This window comes from Macaca mulatta, chromosome X, assembly GCF_049350105.2.
Source record: "Macaca mulatta isolate MMU2019108-1 chromosome X, T2T-MMU8v2.0, whole genome shotgun sequence".
Lineage (NCBI taxonomy): Eukaryota > Metazoa > Chordata > Mammalia > Primates > Cercopithecidae > Macaca > Macaca mulatta.
Window position 1 is genome coordinate 40,434,377 of NC_133426.1, and position 24,144 is coordinate 40,458,520.

At 44.6% G+C, this 24,144-nt stretch overlaps 1 long non-coding RNA gene across 1 annotated transcript; it reads right to left on the reverse strand.

Moving 5' to 3' along the window:
- Window positions 1-4,565: 4,565 nt before the first annotated feature.
- On the reverse strand, window positions 4,566-24,125 carry LOC106995190 (uncharacterized). The gene is made up of 3 exons (XR_013412717.1): window positions 23,889-24,125; window positions 11,589-11,673; window positions 4,566-4,704 (listed from the first exon to the last, which is right to left on the reverse strand). It is a non-coding gene; the product is annotated as an uncharacterized LOC106995190 (long non-coding RNA).
- Between the last annotated feature and the right edge of the window lie 19 nt (window positions 24,126-24,144).

The following is a 24,144-nucleotide window of genomic DNA, read 5'->3' on the forward strand; positions in this document are numbered from 1 at the left end:
TCAGGAGTTTGAGACCAGCCTGACCAACATGGAGAAACCCCATCTCCACTAAAAATACAAAATTAGCCTGGTGTGGTGGCGCATGCCTATAATCCCAGCTACTCGGGAGGTTGAGGGAGGAGAATCGCTTGAACCTGGGAGGTGGAGGTTGTGGTGAGCCGAGATCATGCCACTGCACTCCAGCCTGGGCAACAAGAGTGAAACTCAGTCTAAAAAACAAATCACAACAAAACACCACCACATCTACTCTAATTGCTCATAAACGTATTCAGTTACTTTTCCAAACTATTTTCCACAAAACTCAGGGATGTTTAATGTCAGTTGAATGAACTTCATGTTCTGTGAAACAAATCAGACAAAACCCTTTAAGACTTCCAGAATTCAGTTTAATATGTTAGTATCTGAAAGTACTGCATGCTTCTGAAGCCAGGAAAGAATGCAGAATTCCTGTAAAGTTCAAAGGTCTTTTTAATTTAATTTCTTATTTATTTAATTTAATTTCTTATTTTATTTATTTATTTATTTATTTATTTATTTATTTATTTTGAGATGGAACCTCACTCACTCTGTCACCCAGGCTGGAGGGCAGTGGCGCAATCTCGGCTCACTACAACCCTCCACCTCCCCAGTTCAAGCGATTCTCCTGCCTCAGCCTGAGTAACTGGGATTACAGGCGTGCACCACCACGCCCAGCTAATTTTTGTATTTCTTGTAGAGATGGGGCTCCACCATGTTGTCCAGGCTGGTATTGAACTCCTGGCCACAAGTGATCAGCCCACCTTGGTCTCCCAAAATGCTGGTATTACAGGCTTGAGCCATAGTGCCCAGTGACCTCAAAGGTCTTTAGACCTAGGCAGGAAGATATGTACATACTCTTTAAAATTTTATTTTATTTATTTATTTTGAGATGGAATCTCGCTCTGTCACCCAGTCTGGAGTGCAGTGGCGCAAACTCGGCTTACGGCAACCTCTGCCTCCTGGGTTCAAGCGATTTTCCTGCCTCAGCTTCCAGAGTAGCTGGGACTACAGGCGCACACCACTACGCCCGGCTACTTTTTGTATTTTTAGTAGAGATGGGCTTTCACCATGTTGACTAGGCTGGTCTCGAACTCCTGACCCCAGGTGATATGCCCACCTCAGCTTCCCATAGTGCTGGGATTACAGGCATGAGCCACCGTGCCCAGCCTATGTACACACTTTTTAAGAGTCAAAGAAATGCAAAATCTGTTGACGTGCTCAGCCTAGGTAGGGCTTGTAGATTTAAGTGAGGAGACTAAAGAAGTAGTTAATGTGGGCTTTGACCACCCTTGGAGTTATAGAATCATTGATTTAGCAACTTTCAATGTCAATGTGTATTCTTTTTGCAACCTCAAGCATGCTGATAAACCATTAGTTTCCTCGTGTGCAGGAGAGGAATTCCCCCAGCTCTCTCTGGTTCTAGAGCTTATGTGTGGCCAAAATTTCCAGTCAGAAGTAACTTCATTTCCCTGGAGTGATAACCATGTTCCTTATCGGGTAACATCTTTCAACCCAGGTAAGATTTCTAATTAAGTTTAGAAATGTTTTAGAGTGGCCCGTATTTTCTTGTAAAGAATCTGAGGTGGCTGGGCACTGTGGCTCATGCCTGCAGTCCCAGCACTTTGGGAGGCTGAGGCAGGAGGATTGCTTGAGTCCTGGAGATCAAGGGTGCAATATGAGCTGTGATTGTGCCACAGAACTCCAGCCTGGGTGACAGAGTGAGACTTTGTCTTTAAAAGAAAAAACAAAAAAAACAAAGAAGAAACTGATTCTGAGCAAATTGGGCATGATATGTTCTTGTAATGTTTAACAAATTTAGCCAGTTGGAGAAACAGCCATGTGACTCTAAACTTCAAATATGTGACTGATTGTAGTTTTAGGATTTTAAGTTCAATTTGTACTGTTGAATTGTACCAGAATATTCAGGAGAACTTTAAGTTCACTGGATTTAAAAGATTAGCTTGTTAGATCAGTGTTATTTAATATTTGAGAAAGTTTTGTTCATTCAGACTGAAGTATTTTCTTTTTGTATTTTGGTTTTTTTTTTTTTTTTTTTGAAACAGAGTCTCGCTCTGTCACCCAGGCTGGAATGCAATGGTGCAATCAGCGCAGCCTCAACCTCTTGGGCTCAAGAGGCCCTTCCACATCAGCCTTCCGAGTAGCTGGGACTACAGGTGAGCACCACCATGCCTGGCTAATGTTCGTTTTTTGTAGAGACAGGGGTCTCACTATGTTGCCCTGGCTGGTCTCAAACTCCTGGGTTCAAGTGGTCCTTCTGGTCTCCCAAAGTGCTGGCATTACACGCATGAGCCACCACACCTGGCCCAGGTGAAGAATTTTGTTTTTCTTTTCTTTCCTTTTCTCCTTCCTTCCTTCTTTCTTTCTTTCCTTCTTTCTTCCTTTTTTTTTTTTTTTTTTTTTTTTGAGACGGAGTCTCGCTGTGTCATCCAGGTCCAGGTTAGAGGGCAGTGGCGCTATCTCGGCTCACTGCAAGCTCCGCCTCCCGGGTTCACGCCATTCTCCTGCCTCAGCCTCCCGAGTAGCTGGGACTATAGGCGCCCGTCACCACGCCCAGCTAATTTTTTGTATTTTTAGTAGTGACGGGGTCTCACCCTGTTAGCCAGGATGGTCTCAATCTCTTGACCTCGTGATCCACCCGCCTCGGCCTCTCAAAGTGCTGGGGATTACAGGTGTGAGCCACCGCACCTGGCCCTTTCTTCCTTTCTTTTTTTTTTTTTCAGAGTCTCGCCCTGTCACCCAGACTGGAGTGCAGTGGCATGATCTAGGCTCACTGCAACCTCCACCTCCTGGGTTCAAGCGATTCTCCTGCCTCAGCCTCCCGAGTAGCTGAGATTACAGGTGTGCTCCCCCATGCCCAGCTACTTTTGTATTTTTAGTAGAGATGATGTTTCACCATGTTGGCCAGGCTGGTCTCGAACTCCTGACCTCAAGTGACCCACTCACCTCAGCCTCCCAAAGTGTTGGGATTACAGGCATGAGCCACCACGCCCGGCCTCTTTGGTCATCATTAATCTTTCATTCTCCCTTTCCTAGATAAAACATTGTTTATTCTTGTTGTGTTTTTAAAATTTTTTTAATTTATATAATAGAGACAGGGTCTCGCTCTGTTGCCCAGGCTGGTCTCCATCTCCTGGGCTCAAGTGATCCACCTGCCTTGACCTCCTAAAGTACTGGGAATACAGCCACTGCACCCAGCCTTATTCTTGTTGATTTATATGAGGGAAAGGATATTTTCAAATTTCCAAAAGGATAGAGTTATTTGGGTTATTCATTCTTGTTACACTCTAATTTTGTTGTATTATGGTCTGATAATATGGCTTATATGATACTTCTTTTGGAATACATTCAGAGTTTCTTTGAAGGCTAAGTCTTGGTTAATTTTTATAAATTTTTCACAACTGAATAGAATATGTATTCTCTGTTGAGTACAGCGTTTTATATATTTCCGCTGAATGCTAGGCCTGGAGTCATCTTGAAGGCTTGCTCCCTTTGTGTGTAGTGCCTGGGCTGGGAAGACTCGGCACAGCTGGGAGCTGGTATAGCTGGGGCTCCTCCAGCTTCTGCCATCCCTCTGTGGTTTCTCTGCATGGTGGCATTGGGGGAACCAGACTTCATATATTGTGGCTCAAAGCTCTGAAGACATTCCAAAAGGGACAGTGCCAGGCAGAAGTCATATTGCTTGTAATGCCTTTTGTGGCCTAGCCTTGAAAATCACACGGCCTCACTTCCACTGTGTTCTATTAGAGGCGATTTTTTTTTTTTTTTTTTTTTAAGTCTTGCTCTGTCACCCAGGCTGGAGTGCAGTGGTGCAATCTCAGCTCACTGCAACCTCCACCTCCTGTGTTCAAGTTATTCTCGTGCCTCGGCCTACCAAGTGGCTAGGATTACAGGCGTGTGCCATCAGGCCTGCCTATTTTTTTGTATTTTTAGTAGAGATGGGATTTTGCCATGTTGCCCAGGCTTGTCTCAAACTCCTGGCCTCAAGTGATCATCCACTTGCCTTGGCCTCCCAAAGAGCTGGGATTACAAGCGTGAGCCACCTCACCCAGTTGCGTTTTTTTTTTTTTTTTTTTTTTGAGACAGAGTCTCACTCTGTCGCCCAGGTTGGAGTGCAGTGGCACTATTATAGCTCACTGCGACCTCGATCTTCTGGGCTCAAGGGATCCACCCACCTTAGCCTCCTGAGTAGCTGGGACTATAGGTGCACACCACCACGCCTGGCTGATTTTTAAAAAATGTTTAGTAGACATGAGGTCTCGCTATGTTGCCCAGGCTGGTCTCAAGCTCCTGGCATCAAGCAATTCTCTCACTTCAGCCTCCCAAAGTGCTGGGATCACAGGCATGAGCCACCATGCCTGGCAATAAACATTTTTCAGTCTTTTTCTATATTAGGCACTATGCTATAAGCTTTATCTATTATCTCATCTGATCCTTACAACAGCCTTTGGGGTACATTATCTTCTTTACAGTGAGGAAACTGAGGCATAGAGAAGCTAAGGAATCTGCCCCGTTACTCAGTGGCCATGCTCAGATTTGAGTGGTGGTAAGCGTCCCGAACTCTTAATCACTATCCTCTACTGCCTCAGTGTGCCCAGCAACAAACTTGGGTGCTGAGAGAGCAAGATGTTCAAGACAAGTTCTTCACTTCAGGGAGCTGACCTAGAGCTAGAGAGATAAAAAAAAAAAAAAAAAAAAAAAAAGATCAAAAGAGCTCAGGAACAAATAATCCAGAAGGGTACTTAATAGGACAGATTTTACCAGTTTGGGATTAAATAGGTTCACATGACTTTTGTTTTTTCAACACCATGCCCTGCCTCAACATTTAACATTTTCAAGCTTACACAAAAGGAGAGAAAATAGTATAGTGAATCCTCATGAACCCATCACCCAGAATAACTAGCATCAATTTATAGCCAATCTGGTTTCATCTGTACCTCACTTTCTACTGGATTGTTTTGTTTTGTTTTGTTTTGTTTTGTTTGAGACAGGGTCTCACTCTATTGCCCAGGCTGAAGTGCAGTGGTGCAATCTCAGCTCACTGCAGCCTCGACCTCCCGGGCTCAAGTGATCTTCCTGCCTCAGCCTCCTGAATAGCTGGGACTACAGGCACATGCCACCATGCCTGGCTAGCCTACTGGGTGTTTTGAAGCAAATCCCAGACATCATATTTTTTAACCCACAAATACTTCAGCATGTGTCTTTTAAAGAGAAAGAATCCTTAGGCCAGGTACCGTGGCTCATGTCTGTAATCCCAGCACTTTGGGAGGCTGAGGCGGGCGGATCACCTGAGGCTGGAGTTGAAGACCAGCCTGGACAACATGGTGAAACCCTGTCTCTACTAAAAATACAAAAATTAGCTGGGCATGGTGGGGCGCAACTGTAATCCCAGCTACTCAGGAGGCTGAGGGACGAGAATCGCTTGAACCAGGGAGGCAGAGGTTGCGGTGAGCTGAGATTGCGCCACTGCACCCCAGCCTGGGCGACAGAGCGAGACTCCATCTCGAAAACAAAAAAGAATCCTTGTAAACATAACTGTAGTATCAATATTGCCCCCAAAATCATTAACAATAATACCTTAATGGTTACTGTCACTTTTTTTTTTTTGAATGAGGTCTCACTGTCACCCAGGCTGGAGTGCAGTGATGTGACCATGGCTCACTGCAACCTTGAACTCTTGGGCATAAGTGATCCTCCTGCCTCAAGCTCCTGAGTAGCTGGGACTACAGGCACACTATTATGCCCAGTTATTTTTTTTTTATTTTTTGTAGAGACAGGGTCTTGCTATGTTGCCCAGGCTGATCTTGAACTCGTGGCCTCAAGCAATCCTCCTGCCTTGGCCTCCCAAAGTGCTGGGATTACAGGCCTGAGCCACAGCATCTGGACTGTCCCTGAGTTTTGTTGATAAAAACCAGTAGTCTTTTTCTGTCCAGCCATCCTACTTCACTGCAGCCCAGCACCTGTCCAGGCCCTAAAAGCTCTCCAAGGAAGGCTGACTCCTCCCTTGGGGGACCCCTGGGATGAGGCACCAAGAGCTGGGATCCCAAGTGTATGGCTCCTTGCTTTTCCCTGAAACACTCAGCTCTTGTTTCCACAACACGTCTGAGGGGTTGCAGCAGCAGCCCCAACACACCCTCGATAAGAATCTGCCTTTCCTGGCTGGGCGCAGTGGCTCACGCCTGTAATACCAACACTTTGGGAGGCCGAGGTGGGCGGATGACCTGAGGACAGAAGTTCAAGACCACCCTGGCCAACGACATGAAACCCCGTTTCCACTCAAAATACAAAATTAGCCAGCATGGTGGCATACATCTGTAGTCCCAGCTATTGAGGAGGCTGAGGCAGGAGAATCGCCTGAACCCAGGAGGTGGAGGTTGCAGTGAGCCGAGATCGCACCACTGCACTCCACTCCAGCCTGGGTGACAAGAGCGAAACTCTGTCTCAAAACCTGCCTTTCCCAACAACAATCCGTACCCCGATGTTGAGCTTCGTCCAGCTTCTTCCTGCTTGATGAGTTCCCCAAGGGTTCCCATGTCCCCTGTCTGGCAGCTGAGCCCACCAAGACCCTTCTCCACCCATCAGAGAGGGTCAGACCCTGAATTCTCTAATCTCAGGAATCTCTTTGACCCCTCACAAAAACTTGCTCTGGGATAGTCTTTGTGTACCAACGGTTACTAGGAGAAACAGGTTATATCGAGACACAAAGAAAGATCTTGCTCTACCCCTCCCCGGGGCCAACGGTTGTCTGTTGCCAGTAAGATTTACAGCCGTAAGAGGGGTGGACCAAGGTCAGCTCCAAGGTGATCTGCTACCTCCTCCTAGACAGCCTGTGTTGTTGTTTTGCCTTCCTTTTGTTTGCTACTTAGTCTCACTTACTGCCCAGGTTAGAGTGCAGTGGCACAATCTCAGCTCTCTACAACCTCCGCCTCCTGGGTTCAAGCGATTCTCCTGCCTCGGCCTCCAGAGTAGCTGGGATTACAGGTACGTGCCACCATGCCCAACTAATTTTTGTATTTTTGGTAGAGACAGGATTTCACCATGTTGCCCAGGCTGGTTTCAAACTCCTGGCCTCAAGTGATCCACCCCCTTGGCCTCCCAAAGTACTGGGATTATAGGCATGAGCCACCGTGCCCAGCCATGTTCCTTTATTTTTTGAACTGGTAGTACATTTGCATGGTTCAAAATTCACAAAGTAACAAAAGATATATAGTCTCCCCACTCCTGCCCTCAGCCACCCATATTTTCTTCCCAGAAGCAACCAATTCGATCAGTTTTTTGTGTGTTTCCTTCAGAGTTATTTTATGTATATACTAGCAAATATACACATATCTCTATATATTCCACCCCTTTTTACATAAATGGTGTTATGCAATACAAAATGTTGTGCTACTTTTTTTTTCACTTAACAATATATCTACAATTGATCCATAGAGCTTTCTGTTCTTATTATAGCTTCAAAGTACAGTGTATTCCGAAGTATAAATGTATTCTAAGCTACTTAACTGAAAGTATTTTGTTGGTGGACTCTGGTTGGTTTACATGCCACTTACAAATACAGTTATGCCTCACATAACAATGGGGATACGTTCTGAGAAATGTATGGTTAGGCGATTTTATCATTCTGCGAAATCATGGAGTGTGCTTACACAAACCTAGATAGCCTAGTACAGACCTAGACTGTATGGTGTAGCCTATTGCTTCTAGGCTACTAACCTATACAGCATGTGACTGTATTGAATACTGTAGGCAACTGTAACACAATGGTAAGTATTTGTGTATTTAAACATAGAAAAGGCACAGTAAATGGTATGATTTTATGGGACCAACTTCATATATACGGTCTGGATTGTGGATTAAAACATCATTATATGGTGCATGACTGTAACCGTACTGAATAAACTTATGAACAGGACCCAGACAGCTTTTAACAAGTAAATTCTTTTGCTTAGAAATAAATTAAAGTTCCAACTAAAGGAGGCATCCTGCTGTGTAAGATAAAGAATAATAAAATACCCCAAAGGATCAGAAAAGATACAACTTACTTTTGGCTGGCTCAGGATGAGGGAGACGATGTGTGTGGAGTGAAAAAGACTGAGTCTAGCCGGGCACGGTGGCTCACGCCTGTAATCCCAGCACTTTGGGAGGCTGAGGCAGGTGGATCACCTGAGGTCAGACGTTCAAGACCAGCCTGGCCAACATGGTAAAACTCCCTCTCTACTTAAAATACAAAACATTAGCTGGGCTTGATGGTGGATGCCTGTAATCCCAGCTACTCGGGAGGCTGAGGCAGGAGAATTGCTTGAACCCGGGAGACAGAGGTTGCAGTGAGCTGAGATCGCGCCATGGCACTTTGGCCTGGGCAACAAGAGTGAAACTCTGTCTCAAAACAAAAAAGAAAAGAAAAGAAAAAGACTGAGTCTGCAAGAGGGGAAATCACAGATGGATTCATTTAGAAAAAAATTAAGTTACATTGAGCTATGTATAGAATGCACAGTATTGGGGGGTGAGTTGTTAGCTCAACTAAAAAAAAAACAAAACTCTAACTTAAAAACTCCAGTATTAAAATGGCATTATATATATTGCTTGCCTAGGAATGCAAGTATCAGGCTGTTCAAATAAATCACAGACCTACTGCAAAATCTGACCCAGTTCTTAGGAACACAGACTATAAAACACTGTAATGGAGGCAAAAATCCACATCAAAATCTCCATTGTCTCAGAAGACTGGATTTAAAGAAGCCCTTCTCTATTCAGTGACACTATAACTGGTAAATTAGAATAATACTATTCTTGCCTTTTGTCATTAACATATGCTTGCCACTTCTTGGCAAATGTCTTTGGTTTCTTTTTGGTTGGTGGGTAGAAAGTGAGAGTAATGCAGTTAAGGTGGCAAATTTTCCCACAAACAGGCACTGCAGACATGACATCTTCCCACAATGCACTTGATGCTCTGAATTATTAATTAGGGCGTTATATGTATTGCTTGGTGCATGAGGTTATATTTAACTCCATGTACTGAACAATCTAAGCTTTCTACCTTCCTGGGTTTGAAAATTAATTTGTAACAAGATTTCTTGTGTGTTTGTTCAGAAAAACATTCTTGTAACAAGGGTGGGAAATCATTTTAAACTGAGCTAGAGAAGTGAAAAGTCAGTTGAGGTCTGGGATAGAATCCCCAAATAGGAACATCCACAATTAACCCCTGGCACCCCCAGGTTCAATCTTCCAGAAAATTCTGTCTGGAAGTATTGGAAAAGACATCAATCAGATCTGAGTTCAAATCTAGATTCTGCCAAAATCTAAAATACGGCCAGGTGCAGTGGCTCACACCTGTAATCCCAGCACTTTGGGAGGCAGAGGTGGGTGGATCATTTGAGGTCAGGAGTTCGAGACCAGTCTGGTCAATATGGGGAAATCCTGCCTCTACTAAAAATACAAAAATCAGCCGGGTATGGTGGCAGACACCTGTAGTCCCAGCTACTTGGGAGGCTGAGGCAGGAGAATCTCTTGAACCTGGGAGGCAGAGGTTGCAGTGAGCTGAGATTGCGCCACTGCACTCCAGCCTGGGTGACAGAATGAGACTCCATCTCAAAAAAAGAAAAAAAAACTCTAAAATACAAAAATATTTTGCAAGTATTAAAAAGATTTTTGCAGACATTTTGTGAAACGGATAGTACTGCAGCATTTTATGTAAAGACAAAACACTGGAAGCAATTTAAATGTCTGTTGGAATGGGTTTGGAAAAATAAGTTATGATACGCTGATTATGTTGTGAAGTGACCTAGGCCAGTTTGGTCAGGCACACATGGAAGCTCTCTGCAGCCACCAATAGTCCAAAGTAAGTGGAGCCTACTTATTCCCCACCTTTCTAGTGGGTTAGAACAAAAGCAAGTTTCAGGCCCAAATTGGCCAAATATATTAACAAGCAGGCACAACAATTGTACAACCTCTTTGATGGACTCAAACCCAGCTCTTGGTCCTTCATGCAAGGTTCATTTGCGGCGAAGGCTACAGTGTTCTGAAAACAGGATTCCTTTAGCCTTGTAGGTGGAATCAGGCAACCAGAACGTCCAAATTCATGGCTGGACAAAGGCCTTATTGGACATCTAGCCTTAGGTGATACTGAGCATGGGCCACATGCCCATCTAGATTCAATCACCTTGGTTGTGCAAGGGTGAGGAGGATCTCTAACATAGCGCACAGCCAATCCATATACCTTGAATACTTCTTAATTCAACAATAAGAGCCTATTTCTAATAGCCATTGTGCAGATTGACTTGAACATTATGCTCATTAGCAACATATCTGGCAACACCTGTAAAGGGCAACTGACTGTTCCAAGAGGGTAGCTTAAGGTAACTACAGTAACACACATTGCTAATACACTATCTGTATATTACAGACACCATTACACAGACAATAGAATACGATGCACCTATATACTTCCTGACATGGCATGGTAGCTGAGATATTTTATCTTTTTTTTTTAGAGAGAGACAGGATCTCACTATGTTGACCAGGGTGGTCTTGAACTCCTGGCCTCAAGCAGTCTTCCTGCCCTAGGCTCTCGAAGTGCTGGGATTACAGGCATGAGCCACCTTACCCAGCTGCTGAGACATTTTAAAGTAAAATAAGCAAGAATGTGTAATGTGATATTTTTCTTAAAAAAATTAAAAATTATATATATGACTGAATAGGTATAGCAGAAAGTATAGACCAATATAGAACTTATTTTTACCTCTAGAGAGGGAAGAGATAACAGAATCCCTCCATGTTTTCCTTTTTTCTTTCTTTCTTTCTTTCTTTTTTTTTTTTGAGATGGAGTCTTGCTCTGCCGCCCAGGCTGGAGTGCAGTGGCATGATCCACCTCTGCCCACTTCCCAGGTTCAAGCAATTCTCCTGCTTCAGCCTCCCTAGTAGCTGGGATTACAGGCATGCACCACCACACCTGGCTAATTTTTGTATTCTTAGTAGAGATGTATTTTCACCATGTTGGCCAGGCTGGTCTTGAACTCCTGACCTCAAGAGAGCCGCTCACCTTGGGCTCCCAAAGTGCTGGGATTACAGGCATGAGCCACTGCACCTGGCCCACGTTTTTCTTTATGCATTTCTGTATTTTGAGGTTTGTTTTCACAACTACGCATTACTTTGGTAACATAAATTTTAAAAATAAAAACTTTTTATAAAGTGATGTTGCAGAATAATTATGTGATGAGATGCTGATAATATATTGTTGGGTAAAATAGTATTCCATTAGCTATGACAGCCATTGTCTCCCTACCTATATGCAAACCCCCATGGCAGATTGTATTTTCCAAAGATGGCCACACCAATAAATATCCTAACCCACAGGCTCTTCTTACAATGTGACTTTGACAAGCCTCTGCTGATGGGTGGGGGGGTCCGTGTTCCCTCCCCTTGAACCTGGGCATCCCCTTATATCTGCCTTGACCAGTAGAATACAGAGGAAGTGATGCTCAGTGACTTTCTAAAGCTAGGTCATAAAAGGTGCTATGGCTTCCACCTGCTTTTCTCCTTTTGGGGACACACACCTGAGCCTTTGGAGTCCAGAGTTTCCATGGAATCCATCTGATTACCCTGAAGCCACCTGCTAGAATGTCCACGTGTGGAGAGGTCCTGTAGAAATAGAGACAGAGTTGCCCAATATGCCCCGACACTTCCAGCCCCTAGATGTTTGAGTCTTTCCAGAACAGGTGCCAGGCATGTGAGTGAGGAAACCTTAAAGATGACACCACCTCCAGCCACCATCTGACTGCAGGAGCACTGAGAGACCCCAAGCCAGGTGCCACCCAGCCAAGCTGCTGTCAAATTCCTGATCACATAGATCCTGAGAGATAACAAATGGATATTGTTGCTTGAAGCCACTAAGATTTTTGTTGTTATTGTTGTTGTTTGTTTGTTTCTTTCTTTCTTTCTTTCTCTCTCTCTCTTTCTTTCTTTCTTTCCTTTTTTCTTTCTTTTGAGACAGAGTCTCACTCTGTCTGCCAGGCTGGAGTGCAGTAGCATGATCATGACTCACTGTAGCCTTGACCTCCAGGGCTCAGGTGATTCTCCCACTTCAGCCTCCCTGATAGCTGGGACTACAAGTGTGCACACCATGCCTGGATTTTTTTTGTGTTTTTGTAGAGACGAGGTTCCACCATGTTGCCCAGGTTGGTCTCGAACTCCTAAGCTCAAGCTATCCACCCGCCTCGGCCTCTCAAAGTGCTGGGATTACAGGCGTGAGCCACCATGCCTGACCCATCTTCATCATTATTATAGGTCAGGATGATGGGGTGTTCTCTAGCCAAGTACCGTCCTAAGCACTCTGCCCATGTTAACTCATGTAATCCTCACACGACCTATGGGGTCAATACCATTATCAACCCCATTTTACAGATGAGGCAACTGAGCACTGAAAGGTAAAGTAACTGATCCAAGGTCACACAGGCAGTTGGATAACAGAGTCCATGTCTTACCAGCTCTTTACCCCACATTGTTGTTAGATACCCTGGTATCCTGCCAGTAAAGGACCCACTTTTTGTTGAGGTCTCAAGGGGACCGAATGAGTCACTTGCAACCAAATCATTTCTGATGAAGCCAAGTGTGTATAAGACCATTCCAATTTGGTAAAATTTAATACAACTACATTTAACATTAATACAAGAGGGGAAAACGCAATGGTTGCAGGAAACACTGTGATGGGTTCAGGTACAAGTGTCACTTCAGGTCACTGGGGCTTCCAGAATTGAGACTCGTCTGCTGGTGTGGTAACTGCCAGCGATAGAGCTGGGGCAGAAAGAACTGTGGATAGGAAGGAGTGGAGGAGGGCAGGGGGCCATTAGGTGGGGAACATCCATGCCCAAGTCAAGGCAGTTCAGGAGAAGAGAGGAAGGAAATGAATCAAAACTCCAGCTGGATTAGGTAAAAACTGAGGAAATCTAAATAAAGTATGGACTTGGGTGACTGGGCACGGTGGGTCACGCCTATAATCCCAGCACTATGGGAGATCGAGGTGGGTGGATCACTTCAGGTCAGGAGTTTGAGACCAGCCTGGCCAACATGGTGAAACCCCTTCTCTACTAAAAATACAAAAATTAGCTGGACGTGGTGGCAGGCACTTGCAATCCCAGCTACTCAGGAGGCTGAGGTGGCAGGATTGCTGGAACCCAGGAGGTGGAGTTTGCAGTGAGCCGAGGTCGGGCCACTGCACTCCAGCCTGGGAGACAGAGCGAGACTCCGTCTCAAATAAATAAATAAATAGATAAATAAATAAATAAAGTATGGACTTTATTATTAACACATTAATATTGGTTCTGACAAATATACCACACTAATGCATCATGTTAACAATAGGGGAAAGTTGGATGTAGACTATATGATAATTCTCTGCACTATCTTTGTGGCTTGTCTATAAATTGAGACCTATTCTAAAATAAAAAGCTCATTCAAACAAATTCTAACTGGAAAGTTGAACCAGGCACCAAGTGGAAAGCTGAACTGTGGATGAAGGAGAGAGCAAATGCAGGATGAGAAGTCTGAACACCAGGAGAGTTAGGAACATGGGGCTGTAAGCTTCTCCAGGACGAAGGCTCAGTCTGAGGCACTCTTCTCTCCTCATCCCCAGCGCCACACCTAGTGCACACGGAACTCAAGATCTGTGCAGAAGAAATGGGTGAGGCCAATAACAATGCGAAGCCAGGCTTCCATGCTCCTCTGGAGGCTCTCCCTAATACCCAAGAGCGGGTCAGTGCAAGGTGCTCCCGCAGGCCACTAGGTGCAGGGTTCCTGGAATGGCCCTCCTGGGGATGAGGAAGGGTATCTAGAGACTGGAGATTTTTCGTTAATAAGTCATCGCATTCATAAAGAAGGGGAAGTAGCTTCCAGAGGTGATGAAAGAAGAGGGAGCACGGTTGTTTTCCTGAGGCTGGTAATGGATCCGTAATGACCAATTCACACTCCCGAGTCTAGACTCTTTCCCCTATGGTCAGCAGGACGATGCTCAATAACTGGGGGAAGCTGGAGTGTGGTCTCCCTAGAGGAGGGAGGGGCTTGAAGACATTGCTGGAAGCTTTAAACAGCTGCAGGGATGGGGAGGAAGGGAGGAAGCAGTGAGTGGGGCAGGAGAAAGGGTGGTCAGGCAGGTTTGAGAGCCCACACGACAGCCACTTCCCAGGGGTAGGGGAATTTCCACAGCAGTAATCAGCAGCCCATTATAGAAAAGGAAGGTGAGCAGCAACATGCTGGAAGGAAAGGGAATCAGGCTGTGGTTTTTTGAAACATGGGTTAAAAGCGGAATGGGGAAGGCAAAAGAGACAGAAGGGGAACTGGTGGGAGGAAATAGAGGAACTGCTCACAACATCAAGCACCCCAACCAGCTCCTGTCAGCTCCAGAGATTCTGTCTTAAAAAGAGTTGTAGCAGAGATGAAATCTTGCCCTGTCTTTGGTTTTTTACTTATCTGTGCTACCGGAAAGGGGTCCAGATCCAGACCCCAAGAGAGAGTTCTTAGATCTCGCGCAAGAAAGACTTTGGGGCGAGTCCATAAAGTGAAAGCAAGTTTGTTAAGAAAGTAAAGAAATAAAGAATGGCTACTCCATAGGCAGAGCAACAGCTTGGGGTGCCCAACTGATAGTACTTATAGTTATTTCTTGATTACATGCTAAACAAGGGGTGGATTATTCATGAGTTTTCCAGGAAAGAGGTGGGCAATTCCTGGAACTGAGGGTTCCTTCCCCTTTTAGACCATATAGGGTAACTTCCTGACATTGCCATGGCATCTGTAAACTGTCATGGTGCTGGTGGGAGTGTCTTTTAGCATGCTAATGCATTATAATTAACATGTAACGAGCAGTGAGGATGACCAGAGGTCACTTTCATCACCATCTTGGTTTGGGCAGGCTTCTTTACCGCATGCTTCATCAGCAAGGTCTTTATGACCTGTATCCTGTGCGGATCTCCTATCTCATCCTGTAACTGAGAATGCCTAATCCTCTGGGAAAGGCAGCCCAGTAGGTCTCAGGCTTATTTTACCCAGCCCCATTCAAGATGGAGTCACTCTGGTTCAAATGCCTCTGACATCTGGAAATTGAACTTACTGTGATCCCTTTACTCCCAGAAAGTTCCCTCCATTTCATACTTACTGATAATAGAAACCATTATTCGTTAATTTATTCATTCACTCATTCATTCATTCCTTCATCCATTGCTGTGTGCTTATGTGCTCTGTGTACATTGGGCCCTGCTAACTTGGAGCTGAACCATGTGGAAATAAGCTTTTTCTTCTTTACCCCTTCCGATGGGACATACATTCTCAGTTTTTTCCCTAAGATTCAGCTCTGAAGTTAGCAGGGCCCAGTGTTCACACAGTGCATTGTAAACACACAACATTAAATAAAGGGATGAATGAATAGGTGGATGAACAAATTCACAAATAATGTTTCCTATTCATGTGAGTTTAAATACACTCATCCCCTAGGGGCAAACTGAGAATACCCTACTTTTGAAACTTTTTAGATACAATTTGATATGGTAACATGCTTACATCTTTTTTTCCCCTTTCACACAGCTAACAACTCCAACCTGCATGAGTCTTAAGTGGACAACTTGTTGCATTTTCACCTATGTCTATCCCTCATGTAACCACCACCTAGATCAAGACACAGAACATTTCCGGAACCCCAGACAGTTCCCTTATGCCCTTCAAGTCGGCCTCCCTCACCTTCAGAGATACTGAATATTCTGACTTGTATTATCACAGAGTCAGAAGACACACTGCATTCGATTAGGTTTTTTCAGGGGAGTTGGGAAAATCCCAGAGTCACTGAAGTCAGTATGGCTCAATGAGATGAAGTGCCCACTAAAACTTGGAAATAGGTTTGTCCTCTGCCTCGGTCAGGGTTTAGTCAGGAAAACAAGATATATCAAGTAAGGCCAGGCTCGGTGGCTCACACCTGTAATCCCAGAACTTTAGGAGGCCAAGAAGGGTGGATTGCTAGAGCCCGAGAGTTTGAGACCAGCCTTGGCAACAAAGTGAGACTCCATCTCTAATTAAAAAAAAATCTCAGACCAGGCGCGTGGCTCACACCTGTAATCCCAGCACTTTGGGAGGCTGAGGCAGGTGGATCACCTGAGGTCAGAAGTTCAAGGCCAGCCTGGTCAACATGGTGAAACCCCGCCTCTAGTAAAAATACAAAAATTAGCCCGGCAGCTGAGGCAGGAGAATGGCTTGAACCCGGGAGGTGGAGGTTGCAGTGAGCCAAGATCACACCATTGCACTCCAGCCTGGGCAATAAGAGTGAAACTCCGTCTCAAAAAAAAAAAAAAATTCAGGCCAGGCGCAGCGGTTCTCACCTGTAATCCCAGCACTTTAGGAGGCCAAGGCGGGTAGACCACTTGAGGCCAAGAGTTTGAGACCAGCCTGGCCAGCATGGCAGAAACTCTGTCTCTACTATAACATACAAAAATTAGCTGGACGTGGTGGCACATGCCTGTAATCCCAGCTACTGGGGAGGTGGAGGCTGCAGTGAGCCAGGATCATGCCACTGCACACCAGCCTGGGTAACAGAGCAAGACTGTCTCAAAAAAAGAAAAGAAAAAAAAAATGCTGACAGATCTTAAGAAAAGTTTGTACTCATCAGAAGGTGAGGTTTGTCAGTGGAAGTATATAAGGAGCCTGAGAAAAGAATAAGGATAAGAATAAGGATAAGAATAAGAATAAGAATAAGAATAAGCAAGCAGTGTCCAGATGAGAACATGCTCATTTTAGCCAAAAATATTTTGGTTACAAGCCCCCAGACACCCAATCAAACCAGCTGATGCAAAAGGGAAGGTTGATGTCACATCCATTAGGACGGCTACTATCAAAAAAAAAAGAAAAAGAAAACAAAAAAACTCCAGAAAATAACAAGTGTTGCTGAGGATGTGAAGAAATGGAAATGAAACCCTTGTGCACTGCTGATGGGATTGTAAAATGGTGCAGCCTCTAAGGAAAATAATATGGCAGTTCCTCAAACAATTAAAAACAGACTTACCACATGCTATGGTTTAAATGTGTCCCCTAAAGTTGATGCGTTGGAAACTTAATCCCCAATGCAACAGTGTTGAGAGGTGGGTCCTTTAAGAAGTGAGTAGGTCATGAGAACTCTGCCTTCATGAATGGATTAATGTTGTTATTGAGGGAGTGAGTTAATTATTTCAAGAGTGGGCTTGTTTTAAAAAGCGAGTTTGGACCTCTCTTGCTCTCTGTCTCCCTCTTGCCTTCTGCCATGGGATAGCACAGCAAAAAGACCCTCGCTAGATGCCAGCACCTTGATATTGGACTTCCCAGGCTCCAGCACTGTAAGAAAGAAATACTTTTCTTCATAAATTATCCAGTCTGTGGTATTCTATTATAGCAACATGAAATGGCAGCTCCAGACACCATATGACCCAGCAATTCCACTCCTGGGTAAATACTCAAAATAATTGAAAGCAGGATCTCAAAGAGATTTTTTTTTTTTTTCTTTCTTTCTTTCGAGACAGGATCTCACTCTGTCACCCAGGCTGGAGTGCAATGGTGCAACCTCGGCTCACTGCAACCTCCGCCTCCCAGGTTCCAGCGATTCTCCCACCTCAGCCTCCCAAGTAGCTGAGAATACAGGTGCCCACCACCATGCCCAGCTAATGTTGTTGGTTTTTTGTTTTGTTTTGTTTTTTTGTATTTTTGGTAGAAACAGGGTTTTACCATGTTGCCCAGGCTGGTCTCGAGCTCCTGGGTCCAAGTGATCTGCCCACCTCAGCTTTTCAAAGTGCTGGGATTACGGGTGTGAGCCACAACGTCCAGCCTCAAAGAGATATTGGTACACCCATGTTCATAGCAGCATTATTCACAATACAAAAAGGTGGAGGGTGCCCATCCACGGATGAATGGATAAACAAAATGTATTGTATCCCTACAACAGAATACTATTCAGTCTGAAGAAGGAAGACAATTCTGACACATGCCACAACAGGAAAGAACCTTGAGGATTTTTTTTTTTTTCCTAAGTGGAATAAGCCAGTCACACAAAGATAAATACTGTATGATTCCACTTACACAAGGTGTCTAGAGTAGTCAAATTTATAGAGACAGAAAGTAGATCAGTGGTTACCAGGGTGTAGGGTAATGAAGGAATGGGGAATTCTTGTTTAATGGGTACAGAGTTTCAGATTTGCAAGATGAAAGAGTTCTGGGGATAGACTGTGGTGATGGCTGCACAACAATGTGAATGTACTTAATGCCACTGAACTGTACAGTTAAAATGGTGAAGATGGTCAATTTTATGTTACCTGTATTTTATTACAATTAAAAATAATTTTTACAGAGGTGGTGGATCACCCGGGGTCAGGAGTTTGAGACCAGTCTGGCCAACATGGTGAAACCCCATCTCTACTAAAAATACAAAAATTAGCTGGGCATGGTGGCACGTGCCTATAATCCCAGCTACTCGGGAGGTTGAGGCAGGAGAATTGTTTGAACTCAGGAGGCGGGGGTTGCAGTGAGCTGAGATAGTGCCATTGCACTCCAGCCTGGGCAACAGAGCGAAACTCCGTCTCAAAATATAATAATAATAATAATAATTCTTAAAGAAGAGGAGGTTGAGTTATAAGAATTCTGGGCCAACACACATAGTTCTAAGTCAGGGGATGCAGCTGAGTCTCCTCACGGATGAGAGAATAATTTTAGAGCTGGCAGGAATTGCAGGCACATTTGGTCTTTCCTGTCTACTTGTCTCTGGATGTTTGCTTTGCTCCTCTCTTTCTGCGGCCCAGCTTCTCCACCTCTGAGTATGTGGCAAAAGATGGTAATTCACAGGTCTCCCTGTTCAACTGTCATACAAGAATCACTAGCATCTTTTGGCCTCAATCCCAGAATTCTAGGATAGAGAAGCCCATTGGCCCAGTCTGGGTCATGTGACCACTCCTGCTTTAGTCTGCCAGGCATATGGACTCATAAAGTACAGACAGGGCCAGGCACAGTGGCTCATGCCTGTAATCCCAGCACTTTGGGAGGCCAAGGCGGGTGGATCACTTGAGGCCAGGAGTTTGAGACCATCCTGGCCAACATGGTAAAACCCCATCTCTACCAAAAGTACAAAAATTAGCTGGGTGTGGTGGTGCCTACCTGTAATCCCAGCTACTCAGGAGGCTGAGGCAGGAGAATCGCTTGAACCCGGGAGGCGGAGGTTGCAGTGAACTGAGATTGCGCCACTGCACTCCAGCCTGGGCGACAGAGCAAGTCTGCCTCAGGAAAAAAAAAAAAAAAAAAAGTACAGATAGGACTGTAGAGGTCATGGAAACAGTGGGAAGCTATCATAAATGGCAAAGTGTGGTCCTTGCAGTCATCCCCAATATATGGTTTATCATAGTGCCCTGTCAGTCTGAAACAAATATTCAGTCTGCTTGGTGTGTATGTTCCAGATGTGGACATGGATACAACAGAGTTTAACGCGTTAAATATTTGCTCTGATTGTATACTCACCAAGTCTATTCTGAGTAACTCAAAGAGTCCTATGTCACTTGCATTTTTGGAGAGAATACACTAGCCAGGTTGACATGAATATGCAGACTACTACGTACTTATATATCTCACTGTAAATGAACAAATTGCTATTCGCAACATTAAAATCTTATGAGCTTATTATTTTGGGTTGATGTCACCCAGTTGGATTAACTCTGGGATGCTGATAGAATTAGGATTCTCAGGCTGGAAGGCCAAGGCCTGGCTTTTGCCTCATAGTGAATTCCCACAGGAGATAGCATCTCTACTATCTCTTGGAAGACAGCCGTTAGCATGCCAACCACAACACTGGCCTTTCTTTGGAAACTTCCACACTCACTGAAGACATGTTTTGTAAACACAAGATTCTGCAAACACAAATTGAAACCACATACAAATAATTTCTACCAAGTGAAAAAGAAGTGCGCCTTCTCAAGACTCAAAAAAAAGCAAACTAGATTTTTAAAACCTTTCTACGGGAAAATACAGCACACAAGTGAACATACAATTTCAATGCTCAGAATATGGATAATCACAAAATGAACACTAGTGTAAAAACCACCACGACCACTCAGAAACGACCAGCATGCCCAAATACTTCTGCATGTCTCTTTCAGACACATCTTCCTCCCCTCCACTCTGGAGGTAATCACTATTCGAATTTTTTATGGTAACCGTTTCCTTGCTTTTCTTTAAACTTTTGTCACCTATGCTGGATTCTTTAAAAATATAGTTTCTGGTTGTTGTGTTTTTTTTTTTTTTTTTTTTTTTTTGAAAGGGTTTCCCTCTGTCACCCAGGCTGGAGTGCAGTGATGAGATCTTGACTTACTGCAGTCTCAACCTCCTGGGTTCATGTGATCCTCCTGTCTCAGCCTTCCCAGTAGCTGGGACTATAGGTGTGCACTACCATGCCTGGCTAATTTTTTTTTTCTTTTGAAGCAGGGTCTCACTCTGTTACCCAGGCTAAATTACAGTGGCACAAGCTTGGCTCACTGCAACCTCCGCCTCCCAGGTTCAAGCGATTCTCCCACCTTGGCCTCCTGAGTAGCTAGGACTACAGGCATGTACCACCATACCTGGCTAATTTTTGTATTTTTTGGTAGTGATGGGGTTTCACCATTTTGGCTAGGCTGGTCTTGAACTCCTGACCTCAAGTGATCCACTCACCTAGGTCTGCCAAAGTGCTGGGATTACAGGCGTGAGCCACCGCACCCGGCCCAGACTTTCCTTGTTTTTGATTACCTCTGAGGAGCAGCGGTCAGATATTTTGTAGAATGCCCCTCCATTGGCATTTGTCTGATGTTTTTCTCATGATTTGACTGGGGTGATGGGTTTGGGGGAGGAAGATCATAGAGGTGAAGTGCCTGCCATTATCATTGTATCACATCAAGGGCACACACTGTCAACATGACCGATTACTGTTGGTGTTGACCTTGATCACCTCACCTAGATAGTATTAGTTGGGTTTTTCCACTGTCAAGCTTCTCTGCCCTCCCCCACACCTTTCCATACTGTATACAGTACCTTTTGAAGAACAGAAATTCTTAATTTTAACTGCATGGTCTGTGAGAGGGGCATGATCTTCGCCTCCACAGGGCTCCTGGATGGGATGTCTCATTTGCAGAGATCAGCTCATGTTACTGAGCTCACTCTGGGATCACTCAGAACTCACTGCTGGACTTAATTGGGGGCTGAGGGCGGGACTTAGGGAGCAAATGGAATTACGTATTCTTTCAAATCTTGCATCGGGACCTCTAGTTTTGAAACTCAAGAGCCAAGAATTTGACATTTGTTTTCTGGTTCTCCTGAGAGTCCTCCCCTCAGGGCAACGGATGGCTGGAGTCTTGCCTATTTGGCCTGGGGCGAGAGGGGAGAAAGGCTTCTTTTAGGCTAACAAATGGGGTCATAACTTCAAATATTGTATTACCCTGCCACACACATATCCATCTCTAAATGCTTCAGTGGAAAAGTTAACCGTACATCACCAGTTGTTTACTGAGCGCTAAAGATTGAATCAGCAGGGCTGCATTCACCAAGCAGAACTGCTGACGATTCAGAATATGACCTTGAGTACATATGCCCTTCCCTAGGCTTCAATCTCTCAATCTATGAAACAAGGAGAGGGCTTCCGACAATGTTTATCTTGCTAAATTCCAAGGCTGTAAGGAACAACAATGCGTCTTTGCGACCTCAGGTGAAAAGGGTCCTTAGATGTAAAGAATAAGCTATTCGCCCTTAGCTCAAAAAGGGATGTTATTTCTCAAGATATAAATGGAGTGTGAAAGATTGCGAGGTTTTCTGGGGAAATGGGGGTGGGGGTGGGGATTTATTTTATATTCCAGTCCATTTACAAAATTTTTCATCTTCCTTAAATACAAAGAAATAAGAATGTACTAGAACTCCTTTAAGAACAGCGACATTCACTCCTTTGTTTCCTCAAGCTGGATGAAACCGCAGGAGGTCTGCCCCACTTTTAGCTGATTATGTCCCTAAATAAGGTTTAGATAAGCTCTTGCAGGGCCTGTGATTCAAAACCTGTTCTAAGACATGCAGAAAGATGGACAAAGAATGAAACTTTAGTTGGTGTGAAGAGATTGTGAATTTATCATGCTTAAAAATGAATTTTTAAAAGTGATTAATTTTTTTCAGCGGGGCGTGGTGGCTCACGCCTGTAATCCTGGCACTTTGGGAGGCTGCAGTGGGTGGGTCGCCTGAGGTCAGGAGTTTGAGACCAGCCTGGCCAACATGGTGAAAACTCCGTCTCTACCAAAAATACAAAAATTAGCCGGGCATGGTGGTGCGCACATGTAATCCCAACTACTTGGGAAGCTGAGGCAGAATTGCTTGAACTCGGGAGTTGAAGGTTGCAGTGAGCCGAGATCTCACCACTGCACTCCAGCCTGGGCAACAAGAGGGAAACTCTGTCTCAACAACAACAACAACAACAACAACAACAACAACACAAGTGATTAATTTTTTTCGAGTCAGTCACATTAGAGTGGACGTTTTGGAGGGGTGCTTTAGACATTTTGGTGCTAATAATTTCACATTCCTAATGGAAAAATCTCTCTTCTTCCTTTCAGAGTTCTCTAAAGTCCCATTTGTACAAATTCTCTAGAGGCAAAGCAAGTTTGAGAGTTTCCTGTTTCTTGATGATAGGTGAGGAAATCGACTCTATTCCCTAAATTGGGAGTGGCTTTGGTAAGCATAGTGTGTTCTAGAAAGTTCAAACTTTTTAGGGAGTGTTTTTCTTTTTTTGCTTTCTTTCTTTTTTAATAATAAAGAGACAGGGCCTCGCTATGTTATCCAGGCTGGTTTTCAACTCCTGGCGTCAAAGGATCTTCCCACCTTGGCCTCTCAAAGGGCTGGGATTACAGGAGTGAGCCACCACACCTGGCTTTGAGAGTGTCTTTCTGATTCAGTTTTCAGTTGGGCAAGGTTTTCCTAGGGTGAGTCTGCTACCTGGGGAACTCCTGGGGTCACTGCTTTTAACTCACTCTCATTTTTTCACCCTCAGGAAACTCCAAGAAGAAAATGGAGACTGGGAACTGAAGAAACAGTAAGGCTTCCCCGCCACCCCCCCCCCCCACAATAAATCTGTTTTACATTTGTGCACTAAATCACGCTCAAATGCCTTAGTGTAGGTCTCTTATGTGCAATTTAAAATCCTCAATGTCTCTAACTGAAAGTTTTAGCTCTGTGCCTCCTCTCTTATATAATCTCTTATTTGATTACTGATGCTCAACCTGACGGGGCTTTCTCCCCACCTTACCTGCAGTTTTCACTGAAAAAATCTCCCCATCTCCTATCCTTGGATATGAAATCATTTCCACCTTTCAAGGTCACCAGCTGGGGCGTCATTTTCTACCTAGAGACGCTATAGTGTGCCCCTTCTTGCCTCACATCATAGGCAAAAGACTATGAACTGCGGAAGGGGAGGATCCTGGTCTAATTACTATGTCTAGCCTTCATACATCCTCATGGAACACCTTGCCCAGATTGAAAACTGAGTGAATGGACAAATTAAGTAATTAATTAACTTTCTGTCCCATGACTCCTTGTAGATTGGAAAGCCTTTGGAGGTAGAGTTGCCAGACTTAGCGAATCAAAATATAGGCTACCCAGTTATATCTGCATTTCAGATAACCAGTAATACTTCTTTTAATATAAGTATGTCCCATAAATTAATTGCGACATCATAACAAATAATCGTTGTTTACATGAAATTCAAATTTAACTGGGCGTCCTGTATTTTATCTGGCACCACGATGTGGAGGGCAGGGGTTCCCTTTTGCGCCTGGCTTCTTCCCAGCAGGTGCTCGGTGTCTGTGTACCTGTTAGAGCGAAATCCTAACCAGCGCCGCCTTTCATAGCTGGCGTCCGTAGCCGGGCGGAGGCACACGACCAGGAAAGCCAGACATCCGGGTTGGAGACCATCGCTCGAGACTGGCAGAAAGGTCTGCACTCGGGAGGCAGCCTCAACCCGTGGGCTCCGGGACTTCTCGACTGGCTCCATCACCCAATCTGACCACCCGCCCTACACCCCACCTGGTGACCAGTCATCCCCGATCGGGGGGCGGGACTGCCCGA